Source organism: Coptis chinensis, chromosome 9, assembly GCF_015680905.1.
Source record: "Coptis chinensis isolate HL-2020 chromosome 9, ASM1568090v1, whole genome shotgun sequence".
Taxonomy (NCBI): domain Eukaryota; kingdom Viridiplantae; phylum Streptophyta; class Magnoliopsida; order Ranunculales; family Ranunculaceae; genus Coptis; species Coptis chinensis.
In genome coordinates, this window is record NC_141464.1 from 61009292 (window position 1) to 61034256 (window position 24965).

Consider the following 24965-nt stretch of genomic DNA (forward strand, 5'->3'; position numbering starts at 1 on the left):
ATTCATTTTTATCTACCACATTAAAACAAAGTGACACCTTGCCTTTTTTTCACTATTAACACCTAATCTAATTTATTACATGCAAGGTGTCAACTTTGCACCAATAATTTGTTATTTTTGTCTTGATATGCTATCTTGTGGCCCCGCATAGTGGGTCCATGTGCAGTCCAGTGGTGGTCCTGTATTTTGGGCAGTGTTACAACTTCCCGCCTATGCGTAGAGTTCATCGCCCTCGATTGTCCGAAAGCATCTCTCGTCGATTCTGAGTCCCGGTTCGAGAGGTAGGAGCTTTGGAAGTTTGATGCTTCGTGGATTTTTGAGAATTCATGTATACGCCTCCTTCCTTTTTTTATTGCAGTTTAACCAATATTTCCATGTTTACTGCAAATACCCGCAAAAGTATGAAAACATATTTATTTCATGATTATTAAACACATAATGAACCAAATTTATATGTCTCAATGGGGTTTCATAATACACTTTTGGGTGCTTATCACACTACCCCCTTAAATGCGACTTTGCTTGTCCTCAAGCAAAGAAGAGACACCTAATAGATAAGTGGTCAAAAATGTGTAGTCCTAAACTAATTCTCGTTTCGCAGAGTGCGATTACATTGACCATATGCAACAAGGCCTTAAACCACTAGGAATTCCCTAGTGGATGAGTTATAGCCTCGTGAGAGTTTTCCAGGAAAGATACTCACAAACTTCATTTATACTACAACGACTCGAATGGATGTAAACTTGTTTCCTAAATTAATCTCAGATATCCATACATCTCCTTAGCAGGGAACGAGGATTGATTTCTTTGAAACTCAAGTTAATATGTATTCAATAATTAAAACATCTACATATGATTATTCATGCAGTGAACTTTTCATTGAAATATACTAGCAGGGTTGTTTCTGGATCCTTGGAGAGCATACCTAAATGGGTTCTCATAGGTATATGTTGAAACACAATTCCACTCAAAATTTTACCACTCAGGTTTTGTTAACTCCAGTGTGCAGTGGGCACACGTTTCCTTACATCTCAATGACAGTCAGAGGAGCCGATGTCGATCAATCACGTCTACTACTTATTATCACACCACCCTACTCCTAATTGAGCTAGAGGTCTTTATTAGGTATTGTGGGGCTTAGGTGGTAGTGTACAAGAAAATGGAAATGGATAATCAAAATTTACGAGTATGAGATAATAGGGTCTTCATATATTTACACTAGAAAAATCCTTGTTTCCCTTCCTTCTTCTAACTGAGTTTTTTCCAACCTTTTTCTTAAGCCTCTCGATTTTTTTTTTTTATTTTTTTTTTTTTGGAGATATATATTTATATATGTATGGCTTAAGAACATGATTCTATTTTTCTTTCCTGAAGAGAGTAACTGACTTATATTTAGGACAAGTCTTTCTCTTTATTCTTCCACATTTCATCCTATTTCTCATACTCATCACTTAGGTAGGTTCTTTTATTTGGTTTAATAGATGGGTAAGGAATTTTTGTGGTGAAAGTGAAAGGTTTGATGAAAGGTTCAATTAAATGTGACTAGCGAATATTTGTAACAAGTAAGAATTTTTAGCTATGTCGATCCAAAGAAGGCCTAAATTCTCGCCTAGGGTTCGGATGGTGATCAAGTAAGTAGATGCGTGATTTCCTCTAATCGAAAAAACTACTCATCTGTGTCATCACACACAAATCACTCATGTCAAGGCTTTTGGTTAGATTCTCATAGGATTTATAGTTTAAGTAACTAACCGTTGGTTCCAGAAACTTACTGTTATGTACAATCGATGATACTCAGTACATGAATATTCATGAAAAGATGTATAAACTATTGCATACATATTATCTAAAGTTTCTTAAAAACAAATCCTAATTCGGATACTAATGTAAGATTTCTAGACAATTTTCATCATTGAAAAAGGAAACAAGACTTTGTTACTAAGTACAATTATTAATATGAAAATAAAAACTATATACATGCTACAAGATGCCTAATTTTTTTGCTCTGGGGTTTAAAGCACCCCCAAACGTAATGATGCTTAGTCCTCGAAGTATCAATAATTAAAGAGAGAAAGTATCTGAGAACCGTGAGCAAAATTAGGGCTAGATTGCTGGAACAGAGAGGTTGGAGATCATAATATATTATTCAGAAAGAACAAGAAAATGTTCAATAGCACACTAAACATAGCACACGATACATAGCATACTAAACATGAAAAACAATAGCACACCAAACATAAGGTTTAGCTAGATATATGTACAATGGCAAACTCAAGTTTACCATCCAGCAGGACGTGAAGGTTTGGCGTCCTCTTTAAGGAAATGCATTTCCTTAGCATCACGCCAATAGATAATAGTCTGCCAGATTTCGGCCCATTCTTTGTCTCCGGATTCCCTCAAATTGTTCTTCATCTTTTCGTCCATTGGGTAGCATCGAACATGCCTCGTATCGAAATGACGCCTTCCATTGAAAACCCCTCAATGAGCGAATGATTCTTTCTTTGTCGGGGCACGGAATCCACCTTGACCCAACCATCAAAAGTAGCCGCAAACCGTGGGAAATGTGTCTTCATGATCCGCAAGCCGATGATCGGTAAAAGTATATCTTGATCCTAAAAGTGCGAGCTCGTTTCAGTCGGAGACAACACAACCTAAAATGTTAAATAATGCATGACCACGAGCTAGTGCACAATCTGACATAAGCGACCTCATTGGCGAGAGAAAAATGTCAATCTCCCATAATGTTCGAGTACAAATAACATTGCGGTTCCCATATTCATGGTCATGCTTGCTAATGGAATGGTGATGTTTCGCCATGGCACATGGCCATCTCCTTCTCGTTTGATCTCAAGACCATCACCATAAGAGTCGCGAAATGCTTGCCATTGAAAAGAACGGTAAGAATTATGATAGATGTAATGCCAAGATGCAAAGAGGTTCGTGGTATGGAAGGTCCAAAGTTAGGGCAAGTTGTTGTTCGAAAGAGATATGAGGTGTCACCAACTCGGATTGTGAACCCGCTTCTAAGTAGAAACCATGCGCGTGGTTGAATCTTTGGTGTGTCTTCCATATTAGCATAAAGTATGCAGCCAAAACTCGAGAATACGCTTGGTCGTTGAAGAATTAGGGAAGACCACCCAATGTTTGTGATGTAATCATGGAAGAGATGGCCATAGGCATTGGAATCCATCATAGAGACTGAAAGGATTGCTCAGGAATGAGTTTGGGAGGGACCATGGATGATGAAGATGCAATGTTTGATGAAGATGCCATGGTGGATGAAGTAATGAACTGGTACGGCAACCGGATGGAAAAATGAGTATGTAAGAAAATAGACCCCTCCCCAGAGCACATGTTTAAAATTATATTAGTCACAAACGAAATGATGACAATCCTATTAAGCATTGCATACAAAAGAAGACAAAAAGATAAGACAAAATACATAGTAAGACGGAAAAACGTAATAACATAGGGATTATATACTTATTGACTTAGTAATATCATGGATTCGTATATTGATCTTGGAGATGCATATTTTGCACCAGGTCGCTTTAGGTCTTCTATTTGTTGGCCGAGCTGCATCCGAATGTCCCCTTATCGGGCAGAGTATAGTTTGATTTTCCATTAGAGAGCGCGGATTTTGCAAGGATTGAGAATAATTTTCCAAGATCTCCTCTTGTTCAAAGATCATCGCGTGTTTGACGATCTTGGAAATCCCGAAGAGTTGTGATGATAATATTCTCGACGAGCGTGTAGTTCCCTCAAACCCCGATGAAGAAGTTTAATGCCTTCCATTGGATTAATAATATTCAAGATGGCATTTTCATCAAATAAATGGTCAATTTGAGCTTGGGTTGTTCTCGCTTCATCTATCGAGTATCGGGGGTCCAAAACCAACGGAGTAGTCGTTTGGAGTACCTTTATATATGCTCTTTGAAGGGTGTCTCGAGAAATTATTGGATAACCCCAACGATCATAATTTCCGTTACTAAAGTGGGGTAGGGTGTCCGACCTTCTTGTTTTCTTGGTGATTATATTCCGCAGGTGTTGGATTAGACAAAAATCATCTCTTTGAGTTTGCAAAATCCAAAGTAGGTGAAGTTGAGGCTTTGTGACTTCGATTGGTGTGATGTACCTACCACATTATGTCCCAACCGATTGGAGCACAACACGCTGATTCTGCTTCAAAGAGCTGAAGAACCATGTGATGTGTATTTTCGACGCCGCCATGAGATACTGGTAGCTCGCAAGAAAGTTTTTATGAATCGAATGATGACTCTTGAACAAGGGACTCCCGGGTTTTATTGGGATTTGAAGTATGTCGGAGATCATTTCCTTATTCAATTCCAATCGTTGTCCATAGGCATTGAAGTAGAATTTTCCATCTTCATATCCGCTAAATTGGTAGAACATCAAAACCAATTCTCGAATAACCAATTCTTGAATGATATAGAAGAAGAGGGCCCATCCGCTGACGATGATTTCCTGATGTCAAAATAAGGAGAAAACCGCCCCTCTTCGAAAGTTTTCAGGTAGTCTTTCTCTGCCGTTATTTTTCTTGGTTGAGCCATTACTAAGGGAAGGATAGTGAAAATTGTTTGAATAAGAATGGCTGAAAAAGAAGAGATTTATAGTCAATCTATGAGTCTATACCAATCTGGAGTCCAAGTGTAGTTAATGACCCATGTGTTTATGAACAACATCATAGGGGATCCACATTAAGTCTTTGTCATGTCAGATATCCAAATACAATTAATGAGATGGTTTAATATTAGAAAATATGGAGGAAAGTTTCACAGGGTAGTTGGACTTACACGTAATTTCAGAAATGATGATCATAGCTCAGTAATAGAATATGGATAGAATAATCGAGCTGCATGTGTGACAAGTGTTATGTGTACCTTGTAGCGTGCGCGATTTTCTCTGAACACCATGTGTATCCATTAATTATTTTGGTGAGTTTTGGATGGCCTTTCTTTGTTATGGTTTGTTTATTTATTTACTTATTATTATTTTTTATTTTTTTTATTTTTTTTTTATTTTTTATTATTTTATTATTTTTTATTTTATTTTTTATTTTTTATTATTATATATATTTTTTTAGAGATGAAAAGACAACTAATATACACAAATATTTAATACGGAACTTCTCCATTTAATACGTAACCCGTACAAATGTGTGAGAATTATTTAACACACAATACTAATATACAAAATGAAAATCAGAAAAAAAAAGAGACGGTTACATAGATCTAGATGTTCTGGATCATATTATGCATGAGTGACAAGAAAATAATGATAAACACTGTTATCACGATTAATGTGATAGCCCATTCGCGTTGCTCCTTTTCCCATCGCTCTATTTGATTCATTATTTTCAAGGGATTGAAAATTTGTGAAGAGTGAGAGAAGGGAATGAGTGAAAATGGAAAGGAGAGTTGTATTTATAACTTGATTTCTGACCGTTGGGCATCTGACCGTTGGGTTCTGACCGTTGGGCTTTGAGAGTAGGCCCAATGAATCAAGGGGCAAACTCATATTTTTGAAAGTACTATATTCGCATAACATAAATAATTTCTCATTCAAACCGTCTGGAGATACAAAATTATGAGAAATCAACCGATATATAATAATTTAGCACTAAAATAATAAAATGCAATGCATAAGGTTTAGAAATGACATACCAAAGGAAATAAACAGCTACTGGGAATCCTCCGGTTAGCGCGATGATGAACCCGTTTCTACGCCTTCGCCACCAACGAAACTTCAGCCGAAATGACCGGTCCGAATATGGCCTATAGATCAGAAAGTAACCGATCTTGAATTGCCGCTGATTTGCCATCATCATTCTCTCGAATTGGCCTTGTCGATTTCTCATTTCTTCTTTGGAAGTCATTCGAAGTAATCATCTCTTCCCCGGCGAAGAAACATCGTGGCGATACTAGAATTCATGTGCCTCAAGGCATCCATAGGAGTATTGATTCGGGCGATAATATCTTCATTAAAAACAACCAGTGGTGAAGGAGGAGGAGGAGGTACGCTTATCATGCTCAATGTCATCTCTAGCTACTAGGTCCCATGGTCTAAAACACAAGTCTCAAAAATTCCAAAATTCTCGAAAGGCCTTGTTTCAATGAAAGGAGTAGCGGTGAACCCTAAGTTAAGCATAAGCCGAGTAACAAGTACGCAAAGAAGAGGAGTCGACTTTGCTTGACGCCGGTCGTAAGAATATGGCCCCAGAAATGGACCATACGTAAAGTGTTCTTCCTCTTTGTAGGATCCACAGAGGTGCAAGAAAGTCTTGTTCACATCGACGCCTTTGAAGTTCCAATGACGTTGTCGCCCGACCCATTGAGTGACAAATTAATTGGTTACGCCCGAAATAATCTTTGGTACACCACGATTCGAGCGGTGTTGTACTCTCCCTCGAGAAGTGTGTCAAACATCAAATCCCTCGTGGTCGGATATTCTGACAATAACATGGTCGGACTATCAGAATTTATCGGAATCTGCGCGGTATTCGAAATCAACTCTAGCGTGAGTTCACGTTCCAACCCATCCGCCGTAATCCAAAATTTGTCACCCCGGAAACCTCCATTGTTGTAAAATTTCAACACCAATTCTTTGGAATATTGAGCTGGAATTCGATGCAATAGATATTCCCACTCTCTACTAACAATTTCCTCATCGAAAAATGGGTAAAACATCCCGGAATTGTAGAGATTTGTGAAATTTCTCTCAACCGCGTGATTCTCCTTCGCTTTGCCATAAGCCTTGTGTAGATTAACTTTTGAGGGTGCAAATAGCAAGAGGAGGTGGAGGAGGTGGTGCTGGAGGAAGGGGGTTGAGTTTGGTGGAGTTTGACCAGCGCCGCGGTCGGGTTCATCGGGTGGCGTCGCTGTATGAAAGTGGATTAATGGGGGACCAAGATCCGATTTTTGTGGAAGAAGAAATGAGGGGGGTGGACACGTGGGTGCCTCGTGCGTGGGCTTTGTACCCGGATCTTTGATTTTTGGGTCGGGTCAAAATTTTGGCCCAAGTACAAATGAATTACAGAAATTCCCCTTATGTCCCGAAATGTTCCAAAATTTCAAACGTGGAAATTCGATTCGTTTCAACTCCAAATTTAACGGATGAGATATCGAAACGATCAGTATTAAAAATGTCATCCACTAGAATATGAAAAATCACATTCAAACATCATTTTTTTTTAACTAACTTTGGTTTTTATTTATTTACACTTTTATATACAAATGTACAAGTCGAGAAGAACATGTCAACAACCCGGAAATCCAAATAAAAGAACACATCACAAACAGCTTAACTCAGGCAACTTTCATGTCGGCTCTGGGCGAACCCAATCCAGCCAGACTGTGGCTTAACCTTTATGTTTTGGGGGCTAGGGTTCGTGACGGTACTATCCCCGACCAATATGCAATGGTCTAATAATAATATTACCCTTAGTACATATGGTATAGCCTCAAACCCAGCCCGAAAACAAATACATAGAAAACTGATCGGGTTGGCTGGTGGAATCCATTGCCCGCATCTAACTAGGAAATGTCCGATGGTGCATATCACGACTCTTTTGGGCACCATCTTTGGGTGCTAATAAAAAAATGAGTATATACATGTTGAGTCTTTAACGCCGGATCCTCAAGACGAATGTGAGTCTTTTAACGTCAGATCCTCAAGACGAATGTGAGTCTTTTAACGTCAGATCCTCAAGACGAATGTGAGTCTTTTAACATTAGATCCTCAAGACGAATCCCAACCTGTGGGAGCAACGGGACGACGATGAAGTTTATCCTGTTGAGCTGGTGTCAGACAATAATATACCTTATACCGGCTCATCTCGGATAAAAGATCAAGACCTGGACAGAAAGGAGTTTGACAGTTCATACACCACCCCATCCTTTTCGCTCGTCGCTTTCGAGCAAAAGTACTACGTCCATTACCAATTTGAGATGGGTGAGATTTGGACCAAATGATGAGTTGGAGTTCGCGAGGAAGAGAATAGAAAAGGGAGGAGAAAGAAGGAGTTGAAATTTTTGGTACCCATTGTTTTCCTAGAGGCACGTTTGCTCGATTATCGTAAGACATTTATACTCGGTTAAAGTACAGTTTTGTGGACTAAGGTTCCGGCTGGCTTGCAACCACACACTCTAGGCATTTTAGAAAAGAAAATAGAAGAGGGCCCGGCTACCCTAATGGCATACTTTTCCCCGTTTAAATACATGGAAAGAAGCACCCATAATCTATTAGTCCGAAAGTAGACCGGATCATTGAGAAGAGTCTCTTCGACATCCGAGAGAAAGCGAAACTCATGATAATGTTTAAGGCTACGGCCATTTACTTGAAATTCGCTACCATCATTTACGCTTTTTCCAGAGATAGCCCCAAGGGGTGACAAAGAGAGATGATGAAAGGACCCAATTCATCGAAGTTTTAATTTTCCGAAAAAATGTGTAATCTTGAGTTGTACATCAAAACTTTTGACCGACTTTGAACTCTTTTCGCAATATGTGCTTGTCATGCACTCTTTTCATGTTGGCTTTTATAGGATTTCGAGAGATCATAGGCATCATTCAATTTCCTCAAGCTCATTAAACTGCAATTTTCTCTTTTAGCCACCGTTAGTGTTATAATTGAGGCTTTTTGATGGCCCATAGCACGGTGCTCAAGTTCAACCGCGCAGATGACAAGGTTTTCCAAAAACGAGGCGATACGGAGACATCCCTATAGGTGTCTTAAAAGTCGCTCAGATGCCCACAAGGCATCGATAATCGTAGAGACCGTCTTTCCTAGATGGATTGACAGCTTTTTTCCAAAATGGATTTTATTTCTCGATTAGAGACTTCTACTTGAACACCGGTTTGAGGATGATACGGGAGTTGCCACTTTGTGCGTGACTCCATATTTCTTTACTAATGATTCAAAAATTTTATTGCGAAATGTTTTCCCCATCACTAATTATAGCTTTTGGAACACCAAATCGAGAAAAATATTTTCTTTTACAAACAAAACAACCGCTTTTATAATCGTTAGCACGACATGCCAATGCCTCAATCCATTTTGACACATAGGCAACTGCTACAAGTATGTATAGGAAACCATGAGAATTTGGAAATGGACCCATGAAGTCGAGGCCCCATACATCAAAGATTTCCACAATTAGAATGGGATTTAAGGGCATCATATTACGTTGAGTAATGCGACCTAACTGCTGGCAGCGATTGCATGCTTTGCAATGCTCATGTGCATCTCTAAACAAAGGTTGGCCAATAAAACCACATTGTAGAACCTTGGCCGCAGTTTTCTTACCACTAAAAATGACCACCACAAGATTGTTCATGGCAAAGGATAACACATCGTTGTGTTCCCGGTCGGAATGCAACGACGGATTAGTTGGTCTAAACAATACTTGGCGGTAGGGATCATCGAAATAGAATTTCCGCAAAGGATAAAAACTTTTCCCGTCATTCTGAGACCAAGATAAAGGAACTTCCTCGGTAACTAAGTAATTTACTATGTCCGCACCAAGGGGACGAAAAATAGAGTACAAGTATTCATCCGAAAGGAATCACAAATAGGTTCAAGATCGGTATCAACATCACCGACAAGTCTTGATAAATGGTCTGCGCAACCACATTTTCGCTACCTTTTTATCTCTAATTTCGAGAGTAAACTCTTGCAAAAAGGAGAATCCATCGGATCAACCTTTGTTTTGCATCTTTTTCGTTAATAGATAACGGCGTGCGCATGGTCGATTAGTAGACAATAGTTGGAGAACCCACTAGGTAAGGATCGAAACTTATCTAACGATATACAACGCGAAACTCTTTCTCGGTGGTGGTATAGTTACGTTGAGCTTCATTAAGGGTTTTACTCGCATAGTAAATGACAACCGGCTTATCTTCCTCGGCGTTGCCCTAGTACGACTCAATAGCATAGCCGCTTCGCGTCACACATTAATTCAAAAGGTTTAGACCAATCGGTGGTTGAATTATGGGAGCGTAGTTAATCTTTGGGTTTTAATACCTCAAAGGCTTGTTTGCAACTGAAACTGAAATCAAAAGCCGCATCTTTAAGCGGGAGATTGGTTAAAGGTCTAGCAACCTTTGAGAAATCTTGAATAAATCTCCTATAGAAACCTGCGTGTCCTAAGAAAGTCGCGAATGTCTCGAATTTTTTGGTATAGGAAGTGAAGCAATTTTTTTCTATTTTAGCTTTGTCGACTTCGATTCTCGTCCTTTGAAACGATATGTCCTAAAACTATTCCTTTAGTAACCATGAAATGGCATTTTTCCCAATTAAGAACAAGGTTTTTCTCTTCACAACGATGTAAAGACCTTTTCAAGATTTGATAGACAGACTATCGAAAGAATCTCCATAAATTGAGAAGTCGCCCATGAATACTTCCATAAACCGCTCAACCATATCAATCGAAAATATGAAGCATGCAGCGTTGAAAAAGTATCGGTGCATTGCAAAGGCCGAAAGGCATTCGCCTATATGCAAATGTACCAAATGGACGGGTGAACGTTGTCTTTTCTTGATCGCCAGGGGTCTATGACTATCCGAAAATAACCTAAATAACCATCAATAAAGCAAGAATAGGCATGACCGGGCTAAACGTTCGAAAGCGATCGATGAATGGAAGTGGAAAGTGATCCTTACGAAAGTGACGGCATTAAGTTTATGGATAGTCAATGCATATTCGCCATTTTCTTCGATCTGAGCAGAAATGCATTCATCTTTATCGATTCGCACAACCGTAATGCCAGATTTCTTTGGAACTTCGTTAATACGGGACTCACCCAAACACTATCGAGAGATAGGGTAAATAATACCCGCATCTAGTAATTTTAACACTTCCTCTCGGACCACGCCTTTCATGGTAGGGTTTAGGCGTACGTGCGGTTTCACGCCGACGCCTTAGCATTTTCTTCCGTGTATCACGCGATGGGTGCACACATTAGGTTCAATGCCTTTAATGCCATCGAGGACCATCCAATAGTAGAACGATGTTGTTGAATGACATTAATTAAACGAGCTTCACGATGCGCCGGTTAATTGTGAAGAAATAATAATCGGGTGGCGACCCATCGGCATCAAGTCATATCGTATTTTAATTCGAAGGAAGAGGTTTTAATTCAGTTGTGGGGGATTGGGTATTAAAGATTCTTGAGGAAGGTCATCATCCATGTAGTAAACAGATTGATGATCATCCGTTACTTGACATCAGCATTTGTAGGGTCAAATAAGGGTTAGTTAGACTTACCCCCATTACTAGTTGCAATTAGTGTTACCCCATTTGAGTGATCCAACGGTCCGATTTCTTCATTTGAAAAAAAAAAATCATCTCGTAACCGTTGGATCTTGCAATTGGGGGGGTACTAATATTTTTGAAAATTGGGTAACACTAATTGCAACTAGTAATGGGGGTAAGTCTAACTAACCCGTCAAATAATGGTACTGACTCTAATAACTCATTTACTTCTTGTGTATAATCATCGTCCTCAAATTCAGATTCGCTAAAGGAAAGAAATTGGTACACTTCATCTTCAGGAAAAGAGTTTGTGAAATACTCTTGAATCTTTGTCAATCCCGTTGACCTCACCATCAATGTCGCTCGAAGTTGTTTCATCAACTTGAACACATTCACCTCGACCGAAAGATTTCCGAAGGACATGGTCATGGAACCATCTCTACAGTTAATAAGAGCATTAGCAGTGGCAAGGAACAGACGTCCTAAGATGATAGGAATGGAATCACATGCAACCTCTGTATCCAAAATAACAAAGTCTACGGGATAGAAGAAATCTTGGACTTTTACAAGGGCGCTTTTTCCACAATTCCTTTTGGATACTTTATGGAACGATCTGCTAACTGTAGAGTCATGGTGGTAGGTTTAAGTTCATGAAGACCTAGTTGTTTAAATAAATAATATGGAAGTAAGTTCACACTAGCTCCTAGGTCTAGTAGTGCAGTAGCCGTGTATTTGTCACCTAAGGTGCATGGAACCGTTGGTCTACCGGTCCTTGTATTTTACTATACCATTGTGTTGGTGATGGAGGGAACCGTTCAAAGAGGAACGCTTGTTGAGGAACATTAGTTCTCCTTTTGTGGTGCACATATCTTTTAGAAATTTTGCATGTTTTGGTAATAATTTTAAAGGCATCGAGAAAAGGTAAGTTGATTGTTAAATTTTGAAAAGTCTCTCGATTTCAAAGAAAATTCTCATCGGGTTTATTCTTTGCCAAAGCGTGGAAACGGTGCCTTAGGGCGGAATTTGGCAAAGGGGTCTACTTGCTTTTTTCCTACATTCGGAGGTGTTGACTTTGTTGTATCAGGGGAATCTTCCGTAGGTTCATTATTAGAACGAGATTCCTTAGAACCCTCTTTTTCCTTTGGTTGATCATCTGGCATACGTATCTGATTGTCTACAGTTTTTCCAGATCGTAAAAGTAGTGATTGCATGCACCTCACCTTGGTTGGGGGTGCTTGTACCAGGTGCATTGGTGAGTTCAAAGTCTGTGTTTGCTGGTTTAGGGTTTGGAACTGCTTGTGCAGGAAACACGCCTTTCTCGACTCTTTTCTTGCGCCAATTCTTTGAAGTGATTGTTGGATAGACGTTAAAATTTGAGATTTGTTGGTTCATGTAAGCCAAGAAAGTCTCATTTGTCCTATCCGTAATGGTTGGCGCAGGTTGTGCAACAGGTAGTAGTTCTCGATTATTGCTTAAAAGTTGTTGATTATAGTTGGGATTTGGATTAGCTGAAACAAGGCTTCGGTTGGTCTGATAATTAGCATTGGAATTATTTTGAAATTGACCTTGTTGGTATTGTTGATTATTTCCTTGGCGGTATGGAATAAAATTATTGGTAGGTCGAACCAGTGGATTAGCTAAACCCGGAGGAGCCCCCATTTGTTGGTTATTTTGGCGCAAAGCGAAATTCGGATGTTGTCTCCACGGTGCATTGGGAATGTTAAATGCACATGCCTCCTCCGATTGTTGAGTAGGGGAAGCATATAACAAGGGACAATATGTATCAGGATGATCAGGACTAAGACAAAGGACACAAGGAGTGGTGTCAACGTTCATAACTGGTTTTGGTAGTTGATCGTTTACTTGAACTGCAAGGGCATCTACTTTTTTAGTTAGGGATTCTATCAAATTTTTTATTCGGGATCGGGTTTTACCTCAAAAATAGATGTGGCTTTTGTAACAAAGTATCCTTTGATGATCTAGGCGACTTCGGTGTTACCCCAAGCAGTGTACCTTTTTTTGGCTTGTTTTTCAAGAAAAGTATAAGCTTCAGTAGCTCCTTTGTCCATGAAGCAACCTCCATTCATTATATCAAGAGTTTCTTTTTGATGATCAGACAGACCATTAAAGAATGAATGAACAAGGACAGCTTTTTCTAGTTGGTGGTGAGGACATTCTAACAGAAGATCAGTCAAACGACTCCATGCTTCCGTAAAGGATTCATGAGGATTTTGACGGAAGAACTGAATTTTCTGAAGCATTTCAGTTGTTTTCTTCTGAGTGTAAAATTGAAGCATAAAAGCTTGAACTAGTTTATTCCATGTGTCTATGGATTGTGATTGTTGTCCTGCTAGCCAGATTGACGCTTTTTCCGCTAAAGTGAATGGAAACAGTCGAAGCAAGAGTTGTTCCTTAGAGACTGCTGGATGATGAAATATTGTTGCCACTTGTTGAAGCCTACGAAGATTATTGTAAGGTTTTTCGTGCTCCAAACCATGATATATTGGTAACAAACTGAAAACGTTTGGTGGGATACGAAAATCACCGACAATGTCCTCAAGTTTGATGCAGAAGGCGGTCCTTCCGTAATGCAAAGATAGAAATCGAGAGGGCTTCTCTGCTGGTGGAGGATCGTCGGCCATAATGACAGAAGTTGATGGCGATGAAGGATTGTGATGAAGGTAATTAGCAGAAGAAGAAGAATTTTTATGTGAGAACTTACGTAATTGCTTATCGTATTTTTTTCGACGATAGGTATGTTCAATTTCTTTAGTGGAACCAGACCTTAATCTCATGCAAGCATAAAATTAGATCTATCTTACAGAAGGAATTATGAGGACTCGAAGTTTATTATTATCTTAAGCATTAGGGTTGAACAACATATGCCTAAAAATCGCTACTCGACGAAGCAGGAAGCTAGGAATACGTGTGCATAAACCAACAGCAAGGTCACAAGAGAGATATGAGGGAGGATTTCCGTGCAAGCACGGTTTTAATTAAGTAACCTCAATCTTTCAAGTTTCCTAGACACCATTGGAATATGATTAAGATTTATGGAATTAAAATTTATGCAAAGGTGGTATTAAATTAATTTAAATTTAATTAACTTTAATTTATTTTATTTTTTTTTATTTTTTTTTTTTTTTTAAGATTTATGCAAAGGTTAAAATACAAACATGCAAATACGATCTACTCATACAATACTAGGTGCAGTAGCATGTGAAGATACTCTACTCATACGTATAGCTATACGAATAGGCAAGCTTGTGTCATCGATAAATATTTCCATACGTGCATGGCAAATATACATCGATAATAATGATATGTACGCTAATTTGTAAATCGATATTACGTAAACGATATATCAACAAGAATGTGCTAATTTGAATCACTCATAATGCGATATCTAAATATATTAGCATACTGAATACAATATACATATCACGGAATAGATGACAAAACTAAACATGCAAAGTATTATACCTAAACTAAAATAATGACTCTTGTATTGCATAATAAATCGATTTCGACAATACTCATTGAGATTGCGAATGTCCCATAGAGAGCGACTTTACCCGTAGGGTTTAGAAACAACTTACCCAACTCAGATTTTAGCCCTCGTTGGAATGTTCTCCTCTTTCTTGACAAAATCGACTTATTAGACAATACCGTGGACGATAATCGTGAAAATATCAAACATTTAACAAGCAACATTTATAATAGAAAGACATATACCCATGCAAAACGATACCATTAATATGTAAATATACATTCATATGCAAATCATGTCCGAAAGTAATCGATATAAATATTTACCGGTATACAAACTTGATTCATGCATAATTCGAGGCTAAAACTTAAATAATAATCCATAAATTTATCCTAATACTATATACATGGCATACATGTAGAAAAACATAATAATAATAATAAAAATAAATTACAATAATACTGAAAATTGGAACCTGTAGCTTCCCGCGTTTTCGCCCTTGAACTGAAACAAACGTTTCAATTCGTCGACGCGATAAATCCCAAAGGATTATCGAATTTTTCAGGTACAGGGCCAGATATTTAGGTCTGGAAATGGATCAAGGTAGATCTGGAGATACTGGTGGTTGAACAGGAGCAAAAACTGAAGAAATTCACCCGTGGACGCTGGAGTCTCATTCACAAGACGCTGACTCCACACCCACAAGACGCTTGCGCTTGTCCAAGAATTCGAATACTTTCAAATTTTCTCAGAAGTCTTATAATCGCCTGTATTTATCTTTCCCAGTCCTAACTTTTGGTACCTGGAAGTGGAACGAAAAATCCGTGAGCTTACAGGTCTATTACGAGGCAAAAATACGAAAAAAACAACAAAAACGTAAAAACGAACGAAAAGGAAAGGAAGAAAGAGAATGGGGGTTCCCCCTTGATGCAACTTCCGATCTTTAGCACAAGTTCTATGGCTTTAGAACAGCAGCGGCGCCATTTAATATTTGCTCTTTACTACTACTTAGAGTTTTGAACTCTCTAAATTGATGCAAAAGCAATCAAGGTTCCTTACTCACGATCTTCGTTTCGTAGAGTTTGAATAAGGATTCGAACTAACCTAAAGCTTAGAACAACTAAAAATTAGATGTTACAATAAAGGGAAATTAAGGAGTAAGGTCATAATATAAATGCTAGATTTTTCCTTCCTACTTAAACATTAAGAAAACATTAACGTTGAAAACATTCACTTAATAATTGAAATAGAGATTTGAAAGAGAAGGTGAAGAGTTAATCCTCCTCATGTGAAACTATCATTAGTGTTGATTTGAAAAGGTTTTGATTCTTCCTAGACTCATAGACAAGTCCCTAACGGAAAAATAGATTTGATCCCTAGCATGCATGGCTCACTAAAGAGCTCATACATGCTAGCAAGTGAAACCAAACAATGACTTATCTCTAAGCTCATTGCTTGATTCCTAACTAAACTCTACACCAACTACCATTTTGGGATAGGATGTAGAGTTAGTTGTTCTTCCTAAACCTACCAAACCAACAACAATTTGTTTACCCTCACATGAGTTGGATTAACTCCCCAAAAGGGAAGTTAGCTCATGATCCTTGGGACAAGGATTTATGAACTAAGAAAACACAAAAGAGAGAGAGAGAGAGAGAGAGAGAGAGAGAGAGAGAGAGAGAGAGAAGAAAGATGAACAACCAAACTCACTTCTATTTATTTTCTAGAAGAACACTCCTCCATTAAAACTATTACAAGCTTTCTAATAAAAACTAAAACTTAAAACTTTTCATTTTTTTCACTAAGGAACTAAAATAATGTCATGTGAGGAAAATAAGTCAAGGGAGTAAATGGAGTGTCCCCCCACCCTTGTCTAATTTCTTCTCCATTTGAGAGAAATCTCATTTCCTCCCACGTGAATTATCAAACCACATTAATTCATTTTTATCTACCACATTAAAACAAAGTGACACCTTGCCTTTTTTTCACTATTAACACCTAATCTAATTTATTACATGCAAGGTGTCAACTTTGCACCAATAATTTGTTATTTTTGTCTTGACATGCTCCATGATTGATGACTCATCCAATCTTGTGGCCCCGCATAGTGGGTCCATGTGCAGTCCAGTGGCAGTCCGGTATTTTGGGCAGTGTTACAACTTCCCGCCTATGCGTAGAGTTCATCATACGATTGTGCGAAGCATCTCTCATGTCGCATTCGTGAGTCCCGGTTCGAGAGGCGTGAGCTTTGGAAGTTTGATGCTTCGTGGATTTGGGAGAATTCATGTATACTGCCTTCCTCCTTTATGCTTTATTGCGAGTTTAACCAATATTTCCATGTTTACTGCAAATACTTGCAAAAGTATGAAAACATATTTATTTCATGATTATTAAACACGTAATGAACCAAATTTATATGTCTCAATGGGGTTTCATAATACACTTTTGGGTGCTTATCAATATGCATATAACTAATAACATATATAATATGCATAACATTTGCTCATATGATTCTCATTCAAAAAATAAAGAATTAGAGTTAATCCAAAAGTAATGATTTTAGTATATAACCCTATCAGGTTCTAAGCCCAAGAGAAAGCATATCAATTACAGATAGGGATGTCCACAGATAAGCCTCATCTGCGGACTGAGTCTAACTGTGGAGGAAGTACAAATGGTCAATTTGAGTGAGGATATAATGAAGTGAAACTCACTGATGTGGGAACATTGTTAGCAGAATCATGGAAGAAGAAACTGGTAAAATGATCCGAATCAAATAATGCAATTGATATAGTGTCTTGTAAATGATATATAATAAAAGGGTCGGGTCATATAATAGTTATCCCTGGACTTGGCATGGTGTGCCAGTCCAAATCAAAGATATAAGGGCAGAGGTCCCTGGACGTGGCATGGTATGCCAGTCCAAATCAAAGACTCGGGGGTAGATAATAGTTGTCCCCAGACTTGGCATGGTGCGCCAGTCCGAATCAACGATATAGGGGTGGAGGTCCCTAGACGTGGCATTGTTCACCAGTCCAAATCAAAGACTCAGGAGCAGATAATAGTCGTCCCCGAACTTAGCATGGTGCGACAGTCCGAATCAAAGATATAGGGGTAGAGGTCCCTGGACATGGCATGATACGCCAGTCCAAATCAAAGACTCGGGGGGCAGATAATAGTTGTCCTCAGACTTTGCATGGTACGCAAATCCGAATCAAAGCAGGGAACATATAATAGTTGTCCCTGGATTAGGCATAGTACGCTAGTCCGAATCAGAGACATAGGGGCGGAGGTCTCTAGATGTGGCATGGTATGCCAGTTTGAATCAAAGACTTGGGGGCGCATGTAATAGTTGTCCCCGAACTCGGCATGGTACACTAGTCCGAATCAAAACTGGGGGCAAATATTAGTTGTTCCCAGACTAGGCATGCATGGTATGCCAATCTGAGTCAAAACTGAAGAGCGAATATTAGTTCGTAAACAAGACACTGCCCAAGCCAATTGAAAACACAACTATAGGCAAATAGTAATAGTCCCAATTGATGCAAAAGGAAATACAATTACAAACAATGCGTGGTGAAGAGGTTTACAGTAAAAGATAGATCAAGTATATTGTGAAGACAAATTGATTCAAAAAGAAAAGTATGATAAAAGCTTAGTGAGTAATTAATTTTAAATCAGTACTAGTTAAGAAACGATATGTGCACATACAAGAGAATGGCAATCACAACAATTTGGTTGTAGTATGCCACAATTTTCTTAACACAAAATTGTTGCAATACTGGGGGACATATATTAGTTGTCCCTAGACTTGGCTTGGTACACCGGTCCGAATCAAAGACTCGGAAGAAAATATTAGTTGTTCCTGGACTAGGTATGGACAGTCCAATTCAAATTTGAGTACGCTATATACTGCAAGTTTTCAAAGGAATAATAATTCCAATTCCTTCAAGTACCTCCTCCACGATGATATCAATTCGCATCATGCTCAACCTTGGCTCCAATTCCTGTAAACTGATACTTATCTCCTATGCATGTTAATGCAATCAATACGAATGAGTGGGTTTGCGATTGACCGGTGCATAATTTAGGTCCGTGGTATACCTTCTATAGGCTTCAATGGTTACTCGAACCTTCTCACTTCAGTTGAAATTATAAATTCTACCAATGGACTAAAAGGATGTAAGAAAACAAATGGTAGTGTAGTGTACAAGGCAGCATCAGACCCAGATGAAATATTTCATTAACTGGGAGCATATGTTAGATGTCCCCGAACTAGGCAGGTACGCCGGTCCGAATCAAAACTGGGGGCAAATGTTTAAGAGGGCAAGACAAGGCAAAGCTAGTTGGTGGACGGAGCATGATAAATTATCCCGAATCAAAACAAATAAATATCAAGTTTAATATGAATTTGGTGAATTGACTTCACTTACAATTGTTTCAACTTGTAAAATTTCTCATACAGTGTGGTTCCATTGATAAAGGTCAGTGGAATGTTCGCCGCTACGGCTTGCAGAACTGGAAATTATAAAACTTATTTGGTAGAAAAGATAAGACCGCAGTACACAACGGGTTAAGATTAATTTCATCGCGAAACAGTAAGAGTTCCACTCCACTGTGTGCTCACAATTTGTAAGTTTTGGTGGTTTAATTTTGCCATCCTCGCTCAGAGTTCACACGACAAATTCCAAAACTAAAAGGGGCATATGTATAATGAATATCCACAGCAGAAGAGTTTAACACGATCAAGGGAGAATATGGCTGAACTTATGGTTCAATAATAATGTGCGGTATCACTAGGGAGACTTCTTCTGGAGTACCACAATGGGATGCGGGGTTTGGCTTCCATGGACTACAAGTTCCCCAACAGATACAAGGGAGAGAATTCCCTATTTGTATATGGGTGATATGGGTGATATGGGTGATATCTAGATTCAAAATGAATGACTTCTTACAAAGCAGTATGGTATAGGTGATACCGTGGACCTATATCTCTTGGATAGTAGACTAGCTGATAGAGCAAGTTGGCTATGGGTGATATCACGGACCTATCCATTGGATAATAGACTAGTTGATAGAGCGAATTGGGCATGGGTGATACCGCGGACCTATCATTCGGATAGTTGACAGAGTGAGTTGGATATGGGTGATACTGCGGACCTATCCCTTGGATAGTAAACTAGTGGACATAGTGAATTGGGTACGGGTGATACCGCGGACTTTCGGATAGTTGATAGAGCGAGTTGGATATGGGTGATACCATAGACCTATCCCTTGGATAGTAGACGTACTAGTTGACAGAGCGAATTGGCTATGGGTGATACTACGAATCTATCCTTTGGATAGTACAGAGCGAGTTGTGTATTGTTGATACCGCAGACCTATATATAAAATTCTTTCAATTAAACTTAGTAGATTGGGTTAAAAGATCTTTAGTGAGTTTTGATAGACTGAAGTTTCTTGGCACCGCGGACTTATGGACAGTCAGCGGAGCAGTACTAGGGGGCAAAGGGGAATTGTAATCATATGCCTCGAGACAAATAGAATAAGGAACAAAGTAATTAAAGTGATTCTCCCTTTTGTAGTATATTCACCCTTCTACTAAGAGATCGAGCGGGGCAATCTAATTGAGATGCTAGTTTGAACTGGAGCAACGCGACAAATACTTTTCAGTGTAGTAAGACTATTTACATGAGTCAAGGGTAGGTAAAGGAGCTTGTTGAGTCTAGAATAGACATGCAAGGAGGGGAACTAAATCCCTATATCACTATTGGAGGCAAAATTCTTCACCAAGATATTCAAAAGCTTTCTTAAATGACCATATCGAGACAAAAGCCAATAGTGCCTGGGATACCAAGAAATTCAAACAAAAATAAACAACAAGTCTTAAACCAAAAGTGGTGAAAGCGCCATAGTAGTAAGATTACTCCGCAGCTGGAGTATCGTCCACAGCCACGGGATTTGTTTCTTCCTCGATGGTTTTTTCGGTAACGTCAAGAGAATTGAATCCACAGCAACTTCCTCTTGATTACCGGCCATAGGAGAATCCGGCTAAACTAAAGGGGTAAGTGGCTGATCTTCGGGGACAATATGGCAAATAGTTTCCAAGGAAGTTTCTCCCATAGCAATTTCGGGAATGGATGAGGTTCTGCCCAAACGAGCCACCTTTCGGCCTTTCTTAATCTGCTCCACATATTCCAGGGATTCACGTTGATACTCAGTTTGGAGTTTGGAAATTTCCCCCAAAAAATAGTTGTGGAGTTCCTTTTCTTTCTCAGCCCTCACCTTCGCTTTCCCACGTTCTTCAGCAGATGCCTTGGGAGGAGCAGTGGGAACCACGGACACAGTGGAACTAGGGGCATGGGGGTCCGCAGACCTGAGATTCTTTTGGGGGTCATTTGAGACACGGATATCTTGTGCGTCATCATTAGAGGAGTAACGATCGGGAAACAGTTTTGGAGCTGTGGGAAACTTCATTTGAGAGCTGGAGGATCCTTCCCAATCACTAATTGAAGGAAAGTTGGTGGTTAGAGAGCTATCGCGAGTAGGAGCAAACGAGTGTGAGTGAGAAGAACGAGACGGTTTAGCTTTCAAACGAGGCACTGGGGGGCCTATTTTCTTTTTGGCCTTCTTTATGGAAATCTTAGAGGACTTAGGGGGACAAGGGTTTAACCCACATGAACAATGATTTGACACCTGTTATACATTGGCTCAGGTATCAATGATGACACGTGGAATTGGTAACTTGAGATAAGTGTAATATTCAAACGACAATAGACCATAGGGGAGGAGTTCTTGGCATCGCGGACTTGTATTCCGCAGTCCCAAGAGGGGGCAACTGTTACGGTCTAGTTTGAGCCTAATGGACTTCATAGGTCCGAAGGAATGAATATAGGTTCGGAGGAATGAATGGGTTGTTAGGACAGTCTAGTTTGAATGGGCTTCATAGGTCCGGAGGAATGAATGGACTGTTAGGACGAAGTCCAAAGAGGAGGAGTACACATAAACCATAGAGCGGAGGATATCGAAGAATTAACTAGGCGGTGGACAGATATGTCAGGTAGTAGAAGACACGTGGGAGGAGCATGAGAGGTGGATGAAAGCAAAATCAAGGGTTAGGCATAGAGAGCGGAGGACCGAGTATAAGAGAGAAGATAAAACCTAATAGAAAGAGGGTGAATGAGGAGGGGGGAACGGAGAACAGAGAGGAGGAAAAATTAGGTCATAACACCAGTAGTCCTAGTAGACAAACAGATGTGCATGACCCAAAGTAGAAAATATATCTCCGGAGCGCCATGACTCGGACTACATGCACAGTTTAGGACTTTAGACCTGTGGTTATTTCATTAATATCTGATTGAACCGTTGTCCTCTAGATCATAAATATTCAAAAAGCAATCTGTGTTTGTATTGGGATACATTTATTCCCTTCCCTCCTGCACCGGCACTGAGAAAAGGTTGCTTGATTGCTCTCCAGAGACTTTATAATCTTCTTCATCAGATAGCTCATCTAACGACGTCATATCAACCTGCTAACAGAGGATACCTCCAATTCCACCAGATCCCCTGACAAACCGCGAACCCTCTTGTGATCTGTTGGTGACAAACTCAAGACTGCACCCAAACTTCCGGTACTCATTCGCAAACCACTCCAGTAGCAATTTCTTGTCCTGAATTTCCAAGTATGAAGAGGTGGCAGAATCACAAAAGTTGCTCTGAATGGCCTCTTGTTCTTTGTTAAAGTGTTTTATGAAAGTCTCACCTGTCACGTTGTTCTTCAGCCAGTACCGGTTTATATCAAGATTTTCCCACACAATAAGTGTCTCCACAGCTTCCATTTCGAGCGCTTTCAGAGTATCATCAATGCCAAAAACACACTTCCTTGTCAAAGAACTTCCCAATCAAAAGCTTCTCCTGAACTAACTTCAGATTGGACAAATCTCAGCGGATAGATCAATGGCCTGATTGAAACCATCCTCACCTCCATAAGAAACGTCAACAACATTCAGTATTTTAGCTTGGAGACGAGGATGTAACATATCAGATTGGATTAACTGAGTCTTAAAGTCTCCCGATCCAGCAAGAATCAATCCCGAAACATTGGGCTGGCTGGTGTAAACATTGACTAAAAACTGTGTTGCCAGCTCAGCTGTCTTCCTCACATAGTTGTGACAGCTCTCCATCCGAAGCCTAGCAAACCTCAAACTGTTGGGAGTCACATTGTTGGGGAGATCAACAGTAAACCTGTGGAGAACTTCACAAGTATTGGCACTTAACATCCCGGAAAGAGCTCCATTCCCATCCATTACTATGAAGCCAAACTTATCGTCATACTCCAATAATTCATTCAGGGCCTCTGTATGGAACTTGTTATCGCAGACGTATAGTGATGCATTAATAGGCCTGAAAGGCTCAAAGTCAATTGTAACCGTTTTCTCCTTTCCATCATCCGTCACAGTGGTTCCAGGTTATAGAACCAAACCATTTGGAGGAACCTTGCTATAAAGCTCCAGCCTCTGCTGAGCTGATGTAATGGCATCCAACACGGACTGACGATCAACTTTACTTTTCATATTTGAAGCAGTAGCAAATTCATCACCCAGCATCTTAGTTACTCGTGCTATCTGGTCACGTGGAGGCACAATGAGAGAAATCATGCTAGTATCTTTGCCTCTGGCAGCTTCCAGAGAATTGATCAGTTTCTTCATCTTCCATATCTCAATGTTCTTATCAGTTTCGCGACGGCCTGACATTGTGAGACGCAGATCGAGAACAAAATTGAGGCTTACTGGTTTGAGGAGAAATCCTTGATGGGGAAGGTGCATGTTATGGCAGTGATGAGATGTTCAAACTAGGTATGGTCTAAGGGTGTTCGAGTTTTTATATGGTCTGATTGAAGACGTGTATAACGTACAAGTTGCTAATGAATTCCTAAGCAGAGTCTATTTAGGAAATAAATTCTTATATAAAACTTGATTCCGATTCCGATTCCGATTCCTTAGAATAGAATTAGAATTATGATGATGATGATGATGATGAGTACTGGGCTATTCTACTTACCCCGTACTGGGTGGACGCATAATGGGCCTTAAGCTTGAAGGCCCAATTGACAAGTATATGGGCCTCCATATTCGCTAAAACTACGCGGCAATGCCAGGGAAAAAAAGACAGAAAAAGTGCAAGGTACTCCTGTTCAGCACCTTGATTTTGTGCATGTTGCTCGTTGATTTTGAACAAAGAAAAAGTGGGGCTTCTATTTTATAGCTGGTTTTGTGTTTTGATCATTTGATGATAATCAATTTGGTTGTGGTGCCTCTTTAAAAGAACTAGTGCAGCCGAATGACTGAAACCACCTTCAGGCCTTGACAAAGAAAATCTGTTGAAAACTAACAATTTCAATGGACCCTTACTATCTAGTGAACAAAGAATCTAAATGCATATTTTGTAAGGTTTTAATATAAACGAAGAGAACAAAGAGACTTTGGCATTTGTCCATGTATTAGCTTATACGAAGTTGAGATGCATTATTTTTATGGATTGACTACTTATGGATTCAACAAATTTTCTGCACTTCACTTTGCTCAGGAATCAGGATGAAGAAGTTTTGCTCATCAGAGAAGACAATGGACAGGATTAGCGATCTCCCAGAACCAATTCGAAACCACATAGTCTCATTCCTTCCCATGGAAGATGCAGTCAAGACCAGCACGCTTTCAATACTATAGATTCTGTAAAGGTGGGTTTTGGTTTTTCTTTACATGCAATGGAAGAGAGGATGATGGGTTTGGGTTTTGGAGAGACCGAGTTCGCTAATGAGCGAGCTGCCTACGTATCTTCTCTTGATTTTAAGGGGAGAGAAGAATTAGGTCTCACGTAGTTCAAGTAGGTGGTATTTATAGGCTTAAGGGAGTGTTGATCCTTGAGACAAGTGTATTCTCTTGTACATATGTAGGGTGGAGATTATGAATGTGTGTTAGGTTGGTTTTAGTAGGAGTTGTGTACTGATTGGGCGTTGGTACGGTAGTCCATATTTCCCGGTGATAGGATGTAAATGTAAGATTTTGGTGATGATTACATCTGGTGGTGTTTTTATCTGAGGCGTTCTGTCTCCAGTCATTTATTCGTCTCGAGATATACTTGAACAAGCTTAAGCGTACCACCTACATGAAGGGCTGCTCCACGGTCGGTCTTGAGGTCAATGTT

The 24965-nt window shown here is 39.5% G+C and overlaps 1 pseudogene; it reads right to left on the bottom strand.

Moving 5' to 3' along the window:
- Positions 1 to 22183: 22183 nt before the first annotated feature.
- LOC147477137 (eukaryotic peptide chain release factor subunit 1-3 pseudogene) lies at positions 22184 to 23515 on the bottom strand (annotated as a pseudogene).
- Positions 23516 to 24965: the final 1450 nt, after the last annotated feature.